The sequence below is a fragment of the Cervus canadensis genome, chromosome 1, assembly GCF_019320065.1.
Source record: "Cervus canadensis isolate Bull #8, Minnesota chromosome 1, ASM1932006v1, whole genome shotgun sequence".
Taxonomy (NCBI): Eukaryota; Metazoa; Chordata; class Mammalia; order Artiodactyla; family Cervidae; genus Cervus; species Cervus canadensis.
In genome coordinates, this window is record NC_057386.1 from 76,941,636 (window position 1) to 76,956,569 (window position 14,934).

Consider the following 14,934-nt stretch of genomic DNA (forward strand, 5'->3'; position numbering starts at 1 on the left):
GTCTAAGGCCTATGTGCAATGAAGGGATGCTGTTTCACTCAACATTCTGTAAAATGGAGCAGAAATACTACCCAGTACCACTCTTACAACCTCAAAATACACACAAAAATGCATTCTTCTCCAATCTTTTGGTTAGGACGGTTTCTGCTGCAAATAACAGAAACCAATTCAAACTGAGTAAACAACAGAGATAGTTACTATCTAACCAGCTCTCCAGAGGTCAGGCAGCTGCCAGGTTGGTTTATTCTGTGGCTCAGCTCTCAAGAACCAGGTTATTTCTATTATTCTGCTCTACTATCAAGAATGTTTTGGCTTTATCCTTGGTCGGCTTCCTCATAATCACAGGATGAATCACCGGAATTCTAGGTATTTTATTCAGCCACAATAATGTCCACTCAGAGTCTTTCAAAAACAAGAATTTCCTCATCTTAAAAAATATATTTCTTTTTAATGTTATGTTGTGGAAATCTTCAGACCAAAAAACTTAGAGAGAGCAGTATAAGAAATATTCATGTGCTCTCACTCAGATTTACCAGCTATCAAGTCTTGGCAAATCTTGTATTCGTATTCTCACCCACTTAATCTTCTACCACCACCACTGCCTGTATGTAAAATAATAATAACAATTATTATTATTATAACAATAATAATAACTAATTATCTATCAGAAAGCAAATTTCCTCAAATGCCTCATTAAGGATTTTCTCCCCACCTTCTGTTTGTTTTTTGGCTCAGAATCTGAAGTCCACAAATTGCAATTGGTTAATATATCTTTAAGTCTTTTTTCTATAGTTTCCCCCTTCATCTCCCTTTTGTTTCTCTTTGTCATTTTTTTTTTAAACTGAGTCCTTTAATCTGTAGAATGACCAGATGATTCACAGTCTGGGTTTTGCTTATTGCCACTACATGTATTTTTTTGGTTTTATTTTCACATGTTCTCCCTTGTACTGCCTGTAAGGTGGTGTTTAGAAATATAGAGGTTTGATCAGATTTAGGCTTATTGTTTGGACAGGAATACCTCATAGGTATTCACACTTCCATCAGGGCTTACAATATATAATTGTTTTTTCTTTTTGATGAAGTCATCCATCCATTTTTGGAATCACCCATTATTTCACTAACAGTTGTAAAATGGTGACATTGTAATTTTATCATTACATATTAGCAGAATTACTTCTATAATGGAGAACTTCACCAACTCTTTGATCATACTGAGGTAGATTTCATATAGGAAAGATAGATTAAATACTTGGGTCTTTTTTTTTTTCTTATTTTTTTGGTGTGGACTATTTTTTAAGTCTTTATTGAATTTGTTACAGTATTGCTTCTGTCATGTTTTGGGGTTTTTTTTGGCCCCAGGAATTGTGGGCTCTTAGCTACCTAACCTGGAGAAGGAAATGGCAACCCACTCCAGTATTCTTGCCTAGAGAATCCCAGAGACGGAGGAGCTTGGTGGGCTGCTGTCTATGGGGTCGCACAGAGTTAGACACGACTAAAGCGACTTAGCAGCAGCAGCAGCAGCTACCTAACTATGGATCTTGAACCAGCATAACCTTCATTGGAAAGCAAAGTTTTAACCACTGTACCACCAGGGAAGTCCTGGATTTTTCTTTTTATTTCCAAGTTTCAAAACATGATGGCTCCCCAGCATGCTCCATAAGTGACCAATATGTTATTTTTTATGATCATTATGAACTCAGCAATTTAAACAAATTATATGCTTTAATCAGTTGGAGTTATTATCCTTATTAATACTCAGATTTCCCATCCTTGACAAATGGGAGAGTCTTAAATGGGCTTCCTGATTTTTTTTGACTCAAAACTAGTGGTCTTGGATAGCTTCTTTGCTTTCTGTATATAGGCTATAAAAATCCTATCCCAAACCTGGAATCAGCTATTTCTTTAAGAAGCCTTGCTTTTTTTTTTTTTTTTTAAGAAGCCTTGCTTCTTTTTTAATGTGATTGTAGTATTTAAGGATTTAAGTATTGAAACTACAATCTAGGTGACCAAGCAATGTCCATTGCTACTGGGTTGGTCACTGTATCTGTATCTAGGCCTTTAAGTAGACATAGTCATGTCATTTCACATTCCCCCAAACAGCACTCTATGTGAATACTTGTTTCCCGTGAGAGTATATTGTCAAATGTCCAGATTTTTGCTCACATGATGGATAAAAAATATCCAAGTGGGTTTAATTTGCATTTCCTTTATTAACTGTAAGGTTGAACATTTTTTCATTTGTTTAAGAACCATGTACATTTCTTTTGTGCAAACTATTTGTTCATATCTCTAGTATATTTTCTATAGTGTTGTCAATCCTTTTTTTATTTTTAGAAGCCCTTTATATATGGCAACCCACTCCAGTACTCTTGCCTAGAGAATCCCATGGACAGAGGAGCCTGGTGGGCTGCCGTCTATGGGGTCGCACAGAGTCGAACATGACTGAAGCGACTTAGCATGCATGGAACAGAGATAGTAAACTTTTGTCTATGATGTAGACAAAAATATAAATATTTTTTCAAGCTTGTCATTAATCTTTTTCATTTGCTTACGATGTTTTTGTAATATAAGAGATTTTTAGTTTTTATTTAATCAAATTGATTAATCTTTTTCTGTATTGTTTCTGAATTTTGAGCTATGATTAGTGTAGCAGATTGGGGAAAAAAAGTAGCTACACATTCTTCCCTTGTATGCACACTCCTGTGAAGTGTGACTTTACATCTCTTCCTGTCAAGAGATGGGGACTATTTTTTTACCTCCTTGAATTTAGGTTTGCCTTGTACTTTGCTTGGTAGAATGCTGAGGAAGTGACCTCACGAGAATTCTCCCTCTGTTGGATCTCTGGGACCACTGAGTGGAAAAGCCTGGACTAGTCCATGAGGATGAGAGACCATGTGGAGAGAGAGGCCCCATCTATCACTGGTGCCAGCCCCAGATCTGTGAGTGAGGTCCCCCTAGATCAGCATGCCTAACTGCTGCAATTGTGAGTGAGGCAGGCAAAACCAGATAAGAACCACCCAGCTGAACACAGACCAAACTGCTGGTCCTCAAAATTGTGAGCAAAAAAAAAATGGCTGTGTGTTAAGCCATGAATCTGGAGCAGTTTAAGCAGAGGTGTAGTTAAGATATTAGGAAATAAAATTTTGAATTTGGTGCAGCCCAGCTTTCATATGTTGCATTTCACATTCCTTAACCAGGATGAAGAAAGAACTAGCTGTGCCCAGCAGATACAGAATTGATCTGGCTTAGCCTCCTGGCCAGCTGTTGCCTTTTCTGAATTTTTTTTTTAGAACTACCAAATGCCAAGTGTGACTGTACATAGAGGATTTTTTTTTTTCTCTTAAAACTCAATATTTATTGAAAATAATCTTTTCAAGACTAACAGCAACCTATATTTTATTAACTTTTTTTGACTTTAACAACCTGTGTAATGAAAGTTTAACAATGGTATTCTATAAGCAACATTTTAACGATCAGACCATTGACTGATTTTAATAGAACAAAAAGATGCATTTAAAGAAAAAGTCAAAATGGGAGAAATATAGAGTATGGGGCCTAAAATGGAAAACCCACTGCAAAAGATAAAAATTGGCATCAAAATCAGACAACCAAGCTACTTCTCTTTGATGAAGAGAGAGATATAAAGGAAGAATAAGTTTAGGAAAATGTAATACACATTCTAATCAATGACATGCTCATGAAATTTAAATATTAGTTTAACTGTTGAAAGAAATGTATGGAGCAGTCTTGAACAGTGGATCTGAGGTAACTACTCTGTCCAGTTTTTCAGAATGTGTATTTTCTATTACAAAGTACAGTGTATTCCACAGCCAGCTTTTGAGAGTTGAAGCTGAATTCAAAGAAGATTAGTTTCTGGATGTGTTAGTAGTTTCTGTGCCAAGTATTAGTCCTGTCAGAGAGTATCTGTTGACCAGAGGCAACACTGTCCTTTATAATAAAGCACATCATACAATGTTTTCCCTCAGTTAAAAATTCCTCTAAAGAAATTTCTAGGAAAAAAATGTATTTATTTTAAATTTGGGAGTAAGTTTTTAGTGAATAAGCTGGAGGAATTTAGAAAGTTAAGCATTATTATTTGACTTTTTCACATGGATATATAATTTTAAATATTCATTGCCCCTATTAGTGATTAAACTTAACCTTAAAAACTTAACTTTTATTTTCTGAGATTAAGTCATATGGAGTGATTTCTGTGTTGTAGGAGGAGAATAAAGAGAAAATTAGCATTTAGGAGGAATTCCCTAGTGGTCCAGTGGTTAGGACTCTGAGCTTTCACTGCTGAGGGTGAGTGTTCAGTCCCTGGTTGCCGAATTAAGATACCACAAGACAGGCAATGTGAACAACGACAACAAAAACAAATAGAATGACCAATTAAACTGATTATTAAAACTCATATTTAGATGATAATTGATTGAATTAATACTGCAGTGATTTTTATATGGAACTTTCAATGAGGAAAATAATATATTTTATAAGAACTCGAAGAGTAGCAAAATATTCTGAAATTAAGCTTTTTTACAAATTTATCACCATCACATTTCTAACTCCTCCCAGTCCATTTCATCTCCAAACTCTCTTGAAATTGTCACCTTAGTTCAATTTCCTTATACCTGCAGCCTCTTAGCAAATCTCCATATTGGTCAGTTCACTCTTATTTTTCTAAAATGGTTAGTTGATCATGTTATCTCCCAATTTAAACTCTTCGCTAGCCCAACCAATATCTGATTGAGGACATTTGAACTTGTGATTACTTTGCAGTCAAAATTCTTATTTTATAGTATGATATTTAGGGCCCTCCACAAACCACAACTATTCAATCTCTCTTCAATCTTATTTTTTTGTCTTTACTCCTATTTTCCTACAGCTTCCAGCCACCTCCCCTCTCCCATGACCCAAACAGCCTCAATGATTTAGCAGTATCATTGCTTGAACTTACTATCTTGTATTTTGCCTCAAAGAACTGGTACACGTAGTTCACTCCAAATGGAAAGACTCTCCCAATCCCTCAGCTGGCTCAACTTCTTTCTGATTACTCAGTTCAAACATTATCTGCTCTGCAACACTTTTCCTCTGACTGAGCTGAAACCACCACACCTTCTTCTGTGTCAGCCTATACCTCACTCTGTGGCTTCCCAGGTGGCACTGGTGGTTAAAAAAAAAAAAACCCGCCTGCCAACACAGGGAAGATCCCCTGAGGAGGGCATGGCAACTCACTCCAATATTCTTGCCTGGAGAATACCATGGACAGAGGAGCCTGGTGAACTATGATCCATAGGGTGGCAAAGAGTCAGACACAAATGAAGCTACATAGCATGCATGTACATACCTCACTCTATTATTGCACTTATCATTTTGTTTTTCAGTCATTTGTTTATATTTTGGAACCTCTGAAGAGACTGGAAGTTGCCTGTGATGAAAGACCATATTAAGGCCCTCAATAAGTGTTTGGTGAATGAAGTCATGATGCTCACAGAGTTTGGCCTGTTTTGTAGAGTTGCCTCTATGAAACTGCTGATCTTTGGCCATTCTTGACCTACCAAAAGGCATTTTTTTAATAAAATTCAACCTAAAAAAACAAAAAAAATTCAACCTAAATATATTCCAAGAGGTAAATCTTGAGAAAAGTTCAGATTACCAATGTTATTAAAATATTTATAATTTTGATTGTAAACCCAGAATTTTCTCAGATTATTTGGAAAATCAACTGAAGAAATCCCCAGTTGTAAATACATATATGTATATATATATATTTTTTTTACTTTTTTATTTTTGGTAAAGAAATCAGCCTATATTTTTCTTCTTTTAGTACCAAGCCCACTTTTCATTTTGAATGGAATTTTCATCCCATTTGCACCTTTTTTTTTTTTTTTAAAGAAAACATTACTTCATAGATATCTTGCTAAGGTTTCCATCCAGACCTCTTCCTTCCTGCCTTTCTTGACAGTCTAGAGAGAGCAAGGACAGGCTTTCGGTTCAGTGGTGCTCTGGGAAGACTTTTCAGCTTTGGAACAAGCATTACCATGTTAATCAATTTACATGAGAACTGTAGCTGCAGGCAGATTCCAGTGCAATTACACGTGCCACCTCACATTACTTTAGCTCCACTGTTCCTGAAGAGATTGTTTCCCAAGTATTTCAACGTGACTCCACAACAATGACTGTCTCTGTCCTGAAGGGGAAAAGTTGAACAGAAAAGCCCAATATCTTCATACTATTCCTTAAAATTCATTCAAAAATCAAGTCAGTATAATAAAGTTGATCTGGGAACTTATAAAAGTTTTTGTAAAAACATTTCTCGTCCAACAAAAACTCACTTCAAAAGATTCATCCATGAAAACAGTAGTAGTGAAGCAGAGTTCATCTGACCCTTTTATACCTCTTGGCTATTTTGGTTACTGTAGTATTTTTTGCTTCTCTCTGAAAGTCAATTTCCTCATAACTCAGCATTAATTGGAAGCAGAACTTCTCATGCTCTTAGTGCACGCAGCTGGCCATCATCTGGACTGTGTGGATTATATTTGTATGGATGAGTTCTGTCTAGTCAAGTTTCCATAGCTTTCAATGTAATATAAATATATGGCTAAAAATGTATGGTGAAAAATGAAGGTAGTTGTGTGATTGTTTACTAGATATAAAAACTTATAAAGCTATAGCAATGAAAGTATTAATAGTTGGTATAGCTGAATAGTGGAGAAGGAAATGATGATCCTCTCTAGAATGACTGAGCGACTAACAGCAATAGCTAAAGAGATGAACAAACAGCAGTGAAAAAGAATAGGCAACTGAGAAATAAGCCCACACATATCTGAATAGGAGTATTATGCTTGGTTTGAAATCACTGAGGAAATGATGAACTCTTTAGTAAGTGGTACAGGGACTACTGAATATCCATATGGAAAAATAAAATAAAACTAGCTTATCTCACAACACACACTCAAAAAAGTCCAGATTGATTAACAATTTAAAAGTGAGAAGAAAAATTCTATAATTTTTTTTTCTTAAATTCTATAATTTTTGTAAGGAAATATTTCTTTGACTTCAGAAAAGAGAAGGATCCCTCAAAGACACAAAATTACAAAGCAGAAGAAAAAGACTGATACATTTGATTATATTAATATAAAACCTCTATACAATAAAAATAACCACAATGAAAGCGAAAAGATAAGCCACAAGATATAAAACCTTCAGAGATATAAGAATCTAGGCTATTTCAAGAATTTCTACCAATAAAAAGAAAAAGAGAAACATCCTCAGCAGTAATTCACAAAGAATAAGAATTCATAGATGAAAGAAGCTGAATGGCTAATATATATACAAATAGATTCTCAACTTTATGGGTAACCAATAAAAAAGCAAACAAAAGCAATAATATGCAAAAAATGCATACTATCAAATTTGTAAAAACTTCAAAAATCTAATAGTACCAGTTCAGTTCAGTTCAGTCGCTCAGTCATGTCTGACTCTTTGTGACCCCATGGACTGCAGCACATTAGGCCTCCCTGTCCATCACCAACTCCCGGAGTTTACACAAACTCATGTCCATTGAGTCAGTGATGCCATCCAACCATCTCATCCTCTGTCGTCCCCTTATCCTCCCGCCTTCAATCTTTCCCAGCATCAGGGTCTTTTCAAATGAGTCAGTTCTTTGCATCAGGTGGCCAAAGTATTGGAGTTTCAGCTTTAGCATCAGTCCTTTCAATGAATATTCAGGACTGATTTCCTTTAGGATGGACTGGTTGGATCTCCTTGCTGTCCAAGGGACTCTCAAGAGTCTTCTCCAACACCACAGTTCAAAAGCATCAATTCTTCAGCGCTCAGCTTTCTTTAAAGTCCAACTCTCACATCCACACATGACCACTGGAAAAACTATAGCTTTGACTAGAAAGACCTTTAATGGCAAAGTAATGTCTCTGCTTTTAAATAAACTGTCTAGGTTGGTCATAACTTTTCTTCCAAAGAGCAAGCATCTTTTTTTTTTTTTTCAACGTCCTAAATTGTTTATTAGATAAGAACTTTACAAACATTACGTATATTAGCGATAGCGGTGGAGCTGGAGAGTATTGAGCCTTCTCCAAGCCAGACAACGAGAGCCGATAGTGTGGCGGAACTTGTGGCCCTTGCCCAGGCCGCGGCTCTTTCTGCCTGCAGACGTCAGCCCCCGCATCCCCCTGTGCTTGTGCACTGGTTTGGTGATCCACTGGGTGTTAGGGTTTCTTCTGATAGCTTTATGGAATGGATCAATGAGGATAACCTCAAAGAATTTGTATGTAGCATCTTCACCATCCCAATAGGAATTCAGGACCCTCAGGGCCCCACAGTGGCTGCCAGCGCGCCCCTCCGCAACCGACTGCAGGCTTCGAGCAAACTTGAGCTGGTTGACACATGGTGGACAGGCTTGCCGTAGGTGGCACCCTCAGGAACGGGGCGTTTGCGGCCCCCGCGGCGCCCATGGATCCGGTCTATGACATAGCCTTGCTTGGCCTTGTAGCCCAGCCTGCGCGCCTTGTCGGGCCTGGCGGGGCGCAGGGCGCGGTGCAGCGCCGAGAGCTGGCGGTCCTGCCAGCAGCGCGCCCGCAGCAGGAAGCGCATCACGTCCGACTGCTTCTTCTTCCACAGCTCCTGGATGTACTTGTAGGCGCCCACCTCGGCTCACCCTGATGGCTGCCGCCTGACGGAAAGGCAACAAGCATCTTTTAATTTCACGGCTGTAGTCACCATCTGCAGTGGTTTTGGAGCCCCCCAAAATAGTCTGCCACTGTTTCCATTGTTTCCCCATTTATTTGCCATGAAATGATGGGACCAGATGCCATGATCTTAGTTTTCTGAATGTTGAGTTTTAAGCCAACCTTTTCACTCTCCTCTTTCACTTTCGTCAAAAGGCTCTTTAGTTCTTCAGTTTCTGCCATAAGAGTGGTGTCATCTGCATATCTGAGGTTATTGACATTTCTCCGGGCAATTTTGATTCCAGCTTGTGATTCATCCAGCTCAGCATTTCTCATGATGTACTCTGCATATAAGTTAAATAAGCAGGGTAACAATATACAGCCTTGACGCACTCCTTTGCCGATTTGGAACCAGTCTTTTGTTTCATATCCAGTTCTAACTGTTGCTTCTTGACTTGCATACAGATTTCTCAGGAGGCAGGTCGGGTGGTCCGGTATTCACATCTCTTTCAGAAATTTCTACAGTTTGTTGTGATCCGCACAGTCAATGGCTTTGGTATAGTCATTAAAGCAGAAATATATGTTTTTCTGGAACTCTTTTGCTTTTTTGATGATCCAGTGGATGTTGGCAATTAGATCTATGGTACCTCTGCCTTTTCTAAGTCCAGTTTGAACATCTGGAAGTTCATAGTTCACATTCTGTTGAAGCCTGGCTTGGAGAATTTTGAGCATTACTTTGCTAGCGTATGAGATGAGTACAACTGTGTGATAGTTTGAGCATTCTTTGGCATTGCTTTTCTTTGGGATTGGAATGAAAACTGACCTTTCTAAAAAAAAAGAAAAGAAAACTGACCTTTTCCAGTCCTGTGGCCACTGCTGAGTTTTCCAAATTTGCTGGCATATTGAGTGCAGCACTTTCACAGCATCATCTTTTAGGATTTGAAATAGCTCAACTGGAATTCCATCACCTCCACTAGCTTTGTTCATAGTGACCCTTCCTAAGGCGCACTTGACTTCACATTCCAGGATGTCTGGCTCTAGGTGAGTGATCACACCATCATCATTATCTGGGTACCAAGGGATGTGTTTAAATATTCAATGTTTATTGGCAGATCCAATGTGAAAAGGAATTTGGCAAAATCGCGCAGAGTCCGACACGACTGAAGTGACTTAGCAGTAGCAGCAGTAGCAGTAAAGATGAAGATACCCTGTGACCCAACAATTCCATTTTTAGGAATGTTTCTAGAAATGTAAACTCTCACATGTGCTCTTGGTGATATGTGCCAGAATGGTCAGAGAAACACTGTAATAGTGAATAAAATAAAAATAACCTAAATGAATTTCAATAGAAAATGGAAAAATGATTTTGTTCATTGGTATAATTGTTTCCTGGAAAATTGAGATTCTGGGTGGATATTCAATCTGTTTGAGTTCCTTATTCATTTTTCTACTTGGTTACAAAGAGGAATACCCTTATCTATTAAATACACCTTATAATCAATTATATATCCCACATTAATAAGAAAAAGTTTAGGGAGTTCCCTGGTTGCCCTGTGGTTAGGATTTCACTGCGGTGGCCAGGGTTCAATCCCTGGTTGGGGAACTGAGATCCCACTGGCCATGTGGCTTAGCAGGGGTAAAAAAGTTCAGGGTTTTACATTAGCAGTCAGGTGACAGTGATTAAATATGACAAAGGTATTGAGCAGCAGCAACCTCCTATGCAAACGTAATTTGTAAAGTAAACAAACAATTTTTTGCAGCAAATATTTCAGCAAACATAATTACTTACTCAAATAAACCTTTAACAATGTTTTTGGCCATTTTTAGTTAACAAACTTAGAAAAGCTATTTTCTGTTGATAGGATAGAAAAAAAATGTATAAAAAAAAAAAACATGTATAGATTTCACTTAAATTTTTGGTAACTGGTATGCAAATACAGTATTAATCCTTACATTTCTTTCCAAAGAAAGAATACATTGTTAACGTGGTTCTTGAAGTTCTCAAAATCTCCTTTCACTGGCTTCTTAATATTTTCTACTAAGTGCCATTGAAATTAATGATTTATTATTTCAACTTCTAGTCAATAATGAATTTAAAAAATGGAGGATTATACATTTATATAAGCAGAAAAGCACTGAGGTGGGTGGGAAGAATGTGGATAGTACATAGCAATGAAAATGAAAGAAATAAAATGATATATATCAACATGGATAAATCTCAAAAATATAATGTTGAATGGAAAATGCGAGTTGTCTGTAATGTATAATTGTTTAAGTTGCTAAGTTGTGTGACTCTTTGCGACCCCATGGACTGTAGCCAGCAAGGCCCCTCTGCCCATGGGATTTCCCAGGCAAAAATACTGTGGTGGGTTGTCATTTCCTTCTCCAGGGAATCTTCCCCACCCAGGGATCTAACCCATGTCTCCTGCATTGACAGGTGGAATCTTTACCACTGTGCCACCAGGGAAAATGTGAGAATTAATACAGAGAAATGTAGAAGCAGGTAGAAAGAAAAGGCAATACTTACAGATTTATGAGCAAGTTTATTGAATATAAACTCTTTTAGTACTTTAAACCATCCACTCAAAGTTAATCATTCACTACAATGACTTCAGTCAGCTGTCATTTTAAAGAATGAATATTATATTTCTTTAACAGGGAAAAGAAGTATAGTAATGAGTAGTCATTCAATTATAATGTAATTGACTCCTACTTAAAACATCTTAGAACTTAGGAGAAGTCATAGAGGGAATCCTTTTCTGCCTCCCTACACGAGTCCCAGGGAACTCTGTAGGAGACACAGAAAACATGAATAAATTGCATTTCTCTATCACATTCTCCACTCTCAGAAAAAATAAAACCAGGGACTTCAGTGTCTAGGACTCCATGCTTCCAATGCCAGGGGTAGGGAGGTGGCAACAAGTTTGATCCTTGGTTAGGAAACTAAGATCTCACATGCCACCCTGCATAGCCAAAAAATAACAGTAAAATTTTTTTAAAAAGATAGAACCAGCTAGGCACTTCCCCAGTCACTTTTGGCTTGGAAGCAGAGCTGCAAGTGACAGCCAAAATGCTCTCCCCAGCCAAAAGAGGCAGATAAGAAGCTGTCTTCTCTCCTCCTTTGGACTCCTGTCATGTAGCAGGTGAGAGAGAATCCTGGTATGGGCCCAGGTACGAATGATAAATGACTCAGTGGAAGGTGAGTTGAATCATGGTGTATGACGGTATGGATAAAGGCATTATAGCTGGGTTTTTTTTTTTTTTCCTCTTTGAGATTTTAAGGATTACCTATTACTTGCTTTTTTCTCCCTTTGGCAAGTTTTAATTTTACAAAAATTCCTTTCCTCCGAAGGGTTTGAAAATATTTGATTTTCTTCCAGGCATTTTATTGAAGCAATTTCCTGCTTTATTTTTTAAAAAATGTAAAACATGGAATGGGGATCTACCTGACTTTAGAACCAATCATGCTTATAAGGCCTTATCCATTGGTTGAAAAAGTTAAAAAAAAAAAAAAAGTCTGTTACTTGATTGCCCTACAATAAATATGGAAAATGATTCCAGTTTCATTTTGAGGCCGCCCAAGTTATAGGACTGAGCACTTTGCTATGATTCCTTTCTGGACTCCGTTACAGGTTCTGTGATTTGCTGAGTGATCAAAGACCTGTGATCGTGCCCCTCTGCATAACCTCTCAACTGGAAATTTAAGAACAGTTTTTCCCCTTAGCCATAGGTGTTGCAGATGAGAGGCTAGATTCTCATTTTTTGTGGTCAACAGGAAATTGGGAATGGGCCATCCAGAGCTTGGAAAAGAAAGAAATGATCCAGATTGTCCAGAGCAGTTGTTTAGTCCCTAAGTCATGTCCGACTCTTTGCGACCCCATGGACAATATATAGACCACCAGTCTCCTCTGTCCGTGGATTTCCTTCTGCAGGGGATCTTCCTGACCCAGGGATTGAATCCCAGGGATTCAATCTCAATCCAGGGATTGAGTCTCCTGCATCTCCTGCATTTGGCAGGCAGATTCTTTACTATTCCACCACCTGGGAAGTCTTATATACATATATATATATATATATATATATATATATATATATAAATTAATTAAATAAAATATTTGGGATTTGCAGGTGATTCCTGTAGGGGGCACTGCTACTGTCTAATTAGGGTGTATGCCCCAGTAGGCTGGATGAGTTTCAGTGCTACCTAGAGCACTAAACTGGTGGATATAAGGTTATATACCTTAGTCATCACAGAGCAGGGACTTGGACACAATCATTGCTTTTCTGGTCCTTTTCCACAGTTAATGCTGTCTTCAGGCCTAAATCATTCCCATGTTTTCACATGAACCAAAAAAAAAAAAAAAAACTAATGTAGGTGTTACATAATCAGAACACTAGTACCTAGAGGCAATGCTTTTTGCCATTAGTCAAATATTTTATTTGTCTCAGTTAACCCATCTGGACTGTTTTGTACTATTTTTCAACCACAGAAAGTTTCACTTTATTTTAAGGCAATAGAACATAAGACAATTATGATATTCTTGGGCATTTCGTTGGTTCAGAAGTGAGAAATACAAAATAAGGCATTTTATTAGATGATTTGAATTTAAATTTTCATTTTTGGGGGGGAATAATACATACATCTGCAGCCTAACCATTAAATTCTAATTAAGAGATAATTTTTTTTAAAAAATCATTATTTGAAAGGTATTTTCTGATATTCTTTCCATCTCTCCCCACTCCCCTATTTAAAAACCCCAAAATCTTAAGCAAGATTACAACTGGACCATGCAAAGGATGATTTCTGTTTCTGAAATCTGGTTACTTCTGTCTAGAACCAAGTCAAAAGTCCCTCTCTTGGGAAACAGTCAAAGTTTTTGGAGGGCACACAGGAGCAGAGAGGGAGTTAAACCACTCCTGAGCACCAGTGGGATGACAGGGCAACCTCACTCTTGACTTGCTAGAATGAGCTGGTAAAAAGTTTTCCTTTAGATGAAAACATGCTTTAGATGAAATCACTGATTCCAGACCTTGCCTACCCTTCACTGTGGCCTCCAGGGTCCTTGCCTACCTGCCAGGATAGCTGTTGTGCTGAAACTCAGATAGAATCACAAGTCAAGGGCCTAGCTGGGTGCTCACTCATACATTCTTTCTTTCATCCATTCATCTTTACGTAAGTCACTGTTGAGTACCTGCTACATGGCAGGCACTGTTCTAAACAGACACTAAAACAGACAAAAATCCTTGTCTTCAACAGACTTCTATTCAAAGGTACATTTCTAGTAGCTCTGGTGTCCTGCTTTCTGTTTCCATGGTTACTGATATAGGTGTCTGCAAGTATGGCTGGGGTTCAGTGTTTCTTCCAGGTACTTTACTACATGCTAGCAAAGTCATGCTCAAAATTCTCCAGGCCAGGCTTCAAAGTACATGAACCGTGAACTTCCAGATGTTCAAGCTGGATTTAGAAAAGGCAGAGGAACCAGAGATCAAATTGCCAACAACCACTGGATCATAGAAAAAGCAAAAGAGTTCCAGAAAAACATCTGCTTTATTGACTACACCAAAACCTTTGACTGTGTGGATCACAACAAACTGGAAAATTCTTAAAGAGATGGGGATACCAGACCACCTTACCTGCCTTCTGAGAAATCTGTATGCAAGTCAAGAAGCAACAGTTAGAACCGGATGTGGAACAATGGACTGGTTCCAAATTGGGAAAGGAGTATGTTAAGGCTGTATATTTTCACCCTGCTTATTTAATTTATATGCATAGCATTACATTATGCAAAATGCCAAACTGGATGAATCACAAGTTGGAATCAAGATTGCTAGGAGAAATATCAATAACCTCAGATATGCAGATGACACCATCCTTATGGCAGAAAGCAAAGAGGAACTAAAGAGCCTCTTGATGAGGAGAGAGAAAAAGTTGGCTAAAAACAAAACATTCATAAATCATAAAACTAAGAACATGGCATCCGGTCCCATCACTTCATGACAAATAGATGGGGAAACAATGGAAACAGTGACAGACTTTGTTTTCTTGGGTTTCAAAATCACAGCAGATGGTGACTGCAACCATGAAATTTAAAAATGCTTGCTCCTTGAAAGAAAAGCTATGACAAACCTAGACAGCATATTAAAAAAGCAGAGACATTACTTTTCTGACAAAGGTCCGTCTAATCAAAGCTATCATTTTTCCAGTAGTCATGTATGGATATGAGAATTGGACCATAAAAAAAGCTGAGCA

The 14,934-nt window shown here is 37.8% G+C and overlaps 1 pseudogene across 1 annotated transcript; it reads right to left on the minus strand.

The window, feature by feature from the left end:
- Positions 1-8,004: 8,004 nt before the first annotated feature.
- On the minus strand, positions 8,005-8,704 carry LOC122452472 (annotated as a pseudogene). The gene has a single exon (XR_006272710.1). The product of XR_006272710.1 is annotated as a 60S ribosomal protein L15-like (transcript).
- Between the last annotated feature and the right edge of the window lie 6,230 nt (positions 8,705-14,934).